Raw genomic sequence first — 7,156 nt, 5'->3', positions numbered from 1 at the left:
AATAATGATCAACACTGCCTCGAGCAAGAACGTAAACATAGCCCAAATTAGCCGTGCTTTAAATCCTCGATTATGGAAAAGTGGCTGCGACAAGGTTCTCAGCAAGATCATAGATGCTCGAACTAGAATGTTACTCGTGTATCTCAAAGTACATGGGTGTATTACGCCTACAGAAATATCTGTCCCAAAGAAGGATTGCAATATTTATGTCAGTGTCGCCATTTTCTGTTGGCCATGAACAAAAGCAGCAAGCTCTAAATGTCCAAATAAAATGACTTCAGTCATAACAGAAAGATAAACAATGCAGCCCAGGGCTGATTCAGCATGGGATGACTGTGTTTCCTTCTTAATGGAAGTAACCGAGGACCTGGCCGCCCACATTCTGCCTAATTGCTTCCTCGTGATCTAAAACGCCATTTGGGGTGGTCACCACAACATAGCCCCACTGCAAAGCAAATAAGAGCACGAAAAGGAAATGTGTTAGAAATAACACACTAACTCTACAAAATAAATGAATAGCACATAATAAAGCAGGACAAATAAGCATTCTGAAGTAAGTTTAGCTACAAGTGCTTAATTTGACATCCGAACCAGAGATGGGATCGAAGGAGATCCGAATAATACGAGTAACGGCAAGAAAGTTTACACTACGTAACAGTATCAGTTAGTTGTTTTATATAATTTCCCTGAGATGTGCTTCTACTCACTTGCCAGTCATCTCTAAATGAAAAGATATAGGACTCGTATTTGTGGCAAAACAATTCAACTAAGTTAGCAAACCTTCTATGGTCTGTCATACAAAAGAGATAACCTGTAGAGTTTTTCACTTGCCTTGCTTTCCAAAAGTGGTTTTTGCAGCAGGGAAAGATGAACATTTATGCTACATTCTTCCATGGCTTAATTTATTTACTCAATTACTCAAAAATCTGCCACAACCCACAATGGCATGTTGATTAGAATGTTTTCAAAACTTTTCGGGCATAATTGGTTCATGACTAACTTAGCCACATCTAACCTTGGGCAAAGTGTGGCGAACAAAATGTTCACCACAAGTGTGGTAGGATTTGGCAAAAAAAACTGAGCCTATGACATGTCGACCGTGTATCTAGAAAAGTGTGGCAATGAACAAAACACATGCCTAAGATGTTGTGGCATGACAATGGTTCGGGGTGGCACACTTAGACTACAAACCAAACATCCCCTACGTACTAGTAAAAGTAAAATACTGTCTGATCTAGTAAATATTAGTTGCTCCTAACCCTAATGTACATTTAAACTAGCAAGGTCTGGCACACCATATCTTCACCTTCCTGGTCCATTCGGTATCCATAACAATATCAAAATAGACCAAGCAAGATAACTGTATCCCTCAACTAACAGAAGATATGAATGTTCACAAAAATCAAATATGAGTTGACAACATACCTGCCGTGTTGGAAGCATCCTAGTTCTGTATTTTTTCTATTTCCATAGCCTTGAGATCCTGCCTGTAAGTGAGAGCTTTGCAATCTTTAATCCTTCCCTTAAGTTCCACGGTGATTTTTCCAACCTTATGTGGATCAAATACCTCGAATTTTTTTATGTAACCTGAAAAAAGTCAGGAAAATAAATTTCAGGGTAAAATAGCAAAGTAAAAGAAATGTTCTCATAAACTCTGAACAGCTTAAATTGCAACTGCGGGGGCAGGAGGCAGGGGCACAACACAGATATTAGCCGAGCAAACATAAGAGACCAAACAACATTACAAGTTTATAAAAAAATCCTTTCTTTTCACATGCTGAAGTCAAAATTATTACATCAGTAGGTAGCACCAAGCTGAGAACTCTGAAAAGAAAAGGCAGCCACTAACCCAAATAAACTCTGAAAAGAAAAGGCAGCCACTAACCCAAATAACTTATTTTTTCACTTGCTCTCGAGAAATGAAGGTGTATAATGCATAGTGATTCAAATACAAGATTATTACATCAGTAGGTAGCACCATGCAGCAGCCTGATGAGAGGGAGCACATAGTAGCTGGTACCTCTGTGCTTCATGATGTTGAGGAACGAGATCATGACGCCGGAGATGTGCTAGAGTTGCGCCGTAGCCTTCCCCCGCCGCTCCGCGTTCACCATCATGCGCAACGCATCGTTGAGGATCCTCCGGCCCGTCGCTCGCTCGGTCTCTCCACTTGTAGCCTCCTGCACCTCTCGGCTCGCGTCTCTACCAGCCGCCTGTGATAGCCTGGCTTAATAGGGATGATAGACTACTCATATCAATAAGAATTCCTTCTTTTTCAGGAGCCCATTCGGACAGAACTCCAAAGTTAAGCGTGCTCAGCTTGGAGTAGTGTCAGGATGAGTGACCGACCGGGAAGTTGCTTCCGGGTGCGCACGAGTGAGGACAAAGTGCGCAGAAAAGACTAGTATTGATCTGTGGGGCCAGTCTAGATCCCGTCAGGAGTAACGACCACCGGCGGGTGTGTCCGGGGCGTTACAAGTTGGTATCAGAGCCGACCCTCGTGGTTACACGGATGGTTGCGGACAGGTGCGCGGTCATATTGTTCATGACGTTTGTGACCCGTCGTGGCACCCGGCATGGCACATGTATCGGGCTGGATGCACAGACATATGTGCCAAGAGGAAACGTTCCTGTGGCCCGACGAGGACGTCGGTTCCTCTTAGTGGGGGTGTATGTGATAGTCTGGCTTAATAGGGATGATAGACTACTCATATCAATAAGGAATTCCTTCTTTTCCGGGAGCCCATTCGGACAGAACTCCACAGTTAAGTGTGCTCAGGTTGGAGTAGTGTCAGGATGGATGACCGACCAGGAAGTTGCTCCCGGGTGCGCACGAGTGAGGACAAAGTGCGCAGAAAAGACTAATATTGATCTGTGGGGCCAGTCTAGATCCCGCCAGGAGTAACGACCACTGGTGGGTGTGTCTGGGGCGTTACACCGCCGCCGGCACTCACGATGAAGAAGAGCAGGGTGGGAATCAGGGAGGATGCAGCGAGCGTTAGAAGTGGGCCTTGCTCGCTTGATGATTTCCTGCAATTTTGGTGGGGGTCTCCAATGATGGTGGCCTTATATAATCATTACAAAGGTCGCCTATGGCATGAAGAGCCTTTCTAAAAAAGATGTTGATTGTGCCGTATGATCTACAAAAAATGGCTGAAATAACCCTATTTCGAAGGTTATGCCCAACTGTATCCAAAAACATCGCTAATTGCTGCTCCACGATAAGATGTGGACTGTCTTCTAACAAATTGCGATCCCTCGGTATGTCACATAAGCATAAGAACATAGCTCTTTCAAACCTTAACATGTTTTTACACAACACATCGCTTTTGCCAAAAAAATTGATTTAGATAATCAATCTGATTCGATCTCTTTCATGCATTGGGCCACATGTAATACGTGGTCTTCTCTTCCTTCTATTATACTCCCTCCGTTCCAAATTACTTGTCGTGGTTTTAGTTTAAACCACGACGAGTAATTTGGAACGGAGGGAGTAGCACGAACAATGACTACCATTGCAGCAAGTGCGAAGAAAACAGCGGCTCCCCTAACCATCATTTTTTTTCTTTTGTACGTCTTCTTGACCATCTACAATTGATGCATGCTATCAAAAATAGTACACATCACCATATATTGCAAAGATGTACTGGACAACAGCAATTTTAACAAAAATGTGTAACTGGACAGCGGCAAAAAATGTACTGGACAGCAGCATATACATGGGGAGAGGAAGAGAGGTTCGTACCTTAGGAGAGGAGGGTGTGCTTCGCTCTGCCGCCGCGCCTGAGTAGCACCTACACCCCTGCCTTCTTCCACTTGTGTATCCTGCAGATGGGGAGAGGATGAGATGAATCAGCCGCCCACGCAGATCGAAGGAAGAGAGGGCTGGTGGAGCGCAGGAGAAGGAGCAAGGAAGAAAACCGGCAGCGCAGGAGATGGATCGAGGGAGAGGTCCGGCAGTGCAGGATGTGGAGCAAGGGAGAGGGCCAGCGGCGCAACAGAGAGGAGGGAGAGAGGAAGAGGACCGGCGGCGCACCTGAGTGGGAGAAACGCTGGAATGAGGCCTAGTAAGGTCTTGTACAATGGAAGATGCTTAGGGAAGGTGCTTAGAGAAATAAACCAAGCTTTTTTTAAGCACCGGTGCTTATTTATACAGGATAGACGCTTAACTAAGCGTCTCTTCTGTAGAAATAGACACCGGTGCTTCAGAAAAACTCAGTTTATTTTCCTAAACACCTCTCTAAGTACCTCCCATTGTACAAGGTCTAATGGGTCCGACCCATGACATTCCGGGCTGTGACGCCAAATTTTTCATTCAGTTAGCCCCCTCGTCACCCGCTAAGAGAAAAGGTTAGCCCCATCATCACCCATCACCTACCTGCTACCTCCCTCAAAACAAAAAACTTCAGTAGTAACACATTATCTACTTTGTGTCTTGAGTCCCTGCCAGTTAATCTAATTTAATTGTTTTTATCCATTCATATTTTTCTAATACTGCAAAACAGGTTTTTTATATAATGGATCCTATATCTGACAATTCTTTTGCCGTTCATATTTCAAACTCTAGTTTCTAGTTTCATTTTGCTAATTCAAAGTCAAAAATGCATAATTCTCATTTTGTGGAGATCTGAGATGCAAGCTCTGTTGGAAAAGGCAGTGCATAGGAAGCGCTTAGGCACGCCTAGGCGCTAGGCAATAGCCAACCGCCTCGTCTAGGGCATAAATGAAGGTCTAGGTAGGGCAAGCAAAGAATTGCCTACCCAAGCAAGAAATCATGCCACATACTGCACTGATATGCCAAACGGGTTATATTTCATTGGCAGTAGACGGTAATTAACTTATTTATATGTCCTAAACTAATATCAACACTCATATAATAATCACAAATACACTACGAGTGAAAACTATATTACCACCTAGGCACTAGGCGAAGGCCATCCGCCTCGCTTACGCCTACCGCTTTTTCCAACCTTGGATGCAAGACCACTGTTCTATACTACTATTCAACTTAGAGTGTTTATTTAACTAAGTCCAGTCCATTTATGCTTGCTACATATAATTGTATTTGTCTATGTGGACAAGTGAATTCTTCATTTGCTGAATAGAAAATACGTTTTTATTTATTTTTGATTGGTCTTTTCTATGAAAAAACACATTCGGCCTGTAATAGTATATTCTTACACATACTCTAGGGCAAAATGGAATATGAAGAACCACCTTCATTTTAGTATTTTGCAATTTTGGATCACTGAATAATGTACTGCTCAGTGCTCCACGGTATTGAAATCACCACATGCTTTGTGTTGTCCATTTTCTTGATTCAAACTTCATTACTTGCTTGAAGCTTTTTTGTACGGTTTTGGAGAGAAACCGATGTACAGCGGTCCTGCTAATTTTGCCCTATGTGCAAAGTCTTACATCCTTGTAATGTTTTCTTAACATTTGTGTAGACCTCTAGGGCTTTGAAGTGAAGCACAAAAGGGTTTTCTATGATTGTGTAGTCCCATTGTAATATGATTGTGCTGACCTCATTGTAATTTTTTAAAGACCTTTCTAGAGCATTTAAGTGAATCACACATTTTTTCCTTTGACTGCGTGCTCCCGTTCTAATATGGTTCTGTTCTGCTTATACTTTTATATTTAGATTATGTAGTTGAGTAGTCTCTTGATATTACAGCGAATCATGTTCCATGATGATTGTAGGTCTATGACAGGCAAAACAATTTATATATGTCAAATCTAGACTTGTTGTAATGGAATAGGATGAATCAGGCTGGACGTACCAAGCGGGCTTTTCGGCCCGCTCGTGGCCCGTTCGGTCCTGGCTCGCTACATAAAATGGCCGGTTCGGTCTGCCATATCAGGCCCGAAAAAATCTCGGTCCAGTCCGGTCTTTAACCGGTCCAACCGAGCGGACCGAGAAAACATAATCATCGTTGTTGCCCTTCCTCGTCGTCGCGGGCACCGGCTGAACTGGGCTGAACCACCATGTCCCTGAGCTTGCCCACACCTTCCTTCCTCTCCTCCCCGTGCCCTGTGGCCTCTTGCCGTCGCTCGCCGTTGCTATCGTGCGTGCACCGCCGCCGTTCGCGAGTTCTAGACCATGCCGTCGACCCCAACCGTCGGACCAATTCATGCCATGGCTGCGGATTTCAGTGCCATGGCACGGCAAATACTATTTTTTGGACTGTGGGAAAAACGCCCGGCCGTGATACTATTTCAGCACAGCACGCACACAGAGAAATGCTCCTTCGTAATTTTCTCATCCAACAAATGAGGCAAGTGCTTTTTTTGGAAGGAGCTAGATTTAATACCGGGCGCTTCCTATAATCACACGCCATCCACGGTGCCGTTTCTTTTGCAGTTTTTTTTTTCAGTCGAACAGAAAACAGCAAGTACGAGGGAAACAAGGTTGGTTCCAAAAATTACGGCACCATCTGACGATTATCTACACGTCCGATTTGAGCCGCTAATCACGGCAAGGCCGGCGGACTGCAAATCGTGGGTTCATGCACATGCTATATTACTTGCATGCAACACAAAAACTAGTAATGAGTCCACGCTCATGAGTAACAGCCGCGCCGCCCGCGCACGTCGCCCACCTCGAGCGGCGCCCGCGGTGTTTTCCACCTCGCCAGAGCACTCCTGCACGTCGCCTACCTCGCCGCTGCTCCCACGCACCTCGTTACTGATGGTGGTTGTCCGGTCCGCTCGGGCTGGCCCGAGCTTTGCCTCTACCGGTTCGGTCCCAAGAAACAGGACGGCAAGACTGGTCGTTCCGGTCTGGTCCGGACCGCCGCCGGCCGGTCCAAACGGTGGCTCGGTCAGGGACCGAACCGGACCGTGTCCATCCTGAAGGATGAACAAGGGTTAAATCTAACGGCAAAGAATAATGTAGCCGTTGTTCCTCCATGGTTTTGCCACACTATCTTTGTAATATCCAGCGTCATGTGTTTGTGAGTGTCGATATCTTTCATATTCAGTATCTTCCCTGTGTTCCCTTTCCTTCTTTGCCCATTGTTTTTTACTTTACATTTGTCGTGCAGTATTTAAGGACAATAATGGGAAAATAAATAAAAAGTGAGTTCAGAAGGCGTATGGGAACAAAAATGCTAAACGTACGGATTGTTTTTACAGGAGGTTACAGACCGGCCCT

General features: G+C 44.7%; 1 pseudogene; it reads right to left on the bottom strand.

The window, feature by feature from the left end:
• Window positions 1–224: 224 nt before the first annotated feature.
• Window positions 225–5,532, bottom strand: LOC119347899 (annotated as a pseudogene).
• Between the last annotated feature and the right edge of the window lie 1,624 nt (window positions 5,533–7,156).

This window comes from Triticum dicoccoides, unplaced genomic scaffold (genome assembly GCF_002162155.2).
Source record: "Triticum dicoccoides isolate Atlit2015 ecotype Zavitan unplaced genomic scaffold, WEW_v2.0 scaffold79288, whole genome shotgun sequence".
NCBI lineage: Eukaryota > Viridiplantae > Streptophyta > Magnoliopsida > Poales > Poaceae > Triticum > Triticum dicoccoides.
The sequence above is the reverse complement of the archived record's forward strand: the minus strand, read 5'-3'. Positions and strand labels throughout refer to the sequence as shown.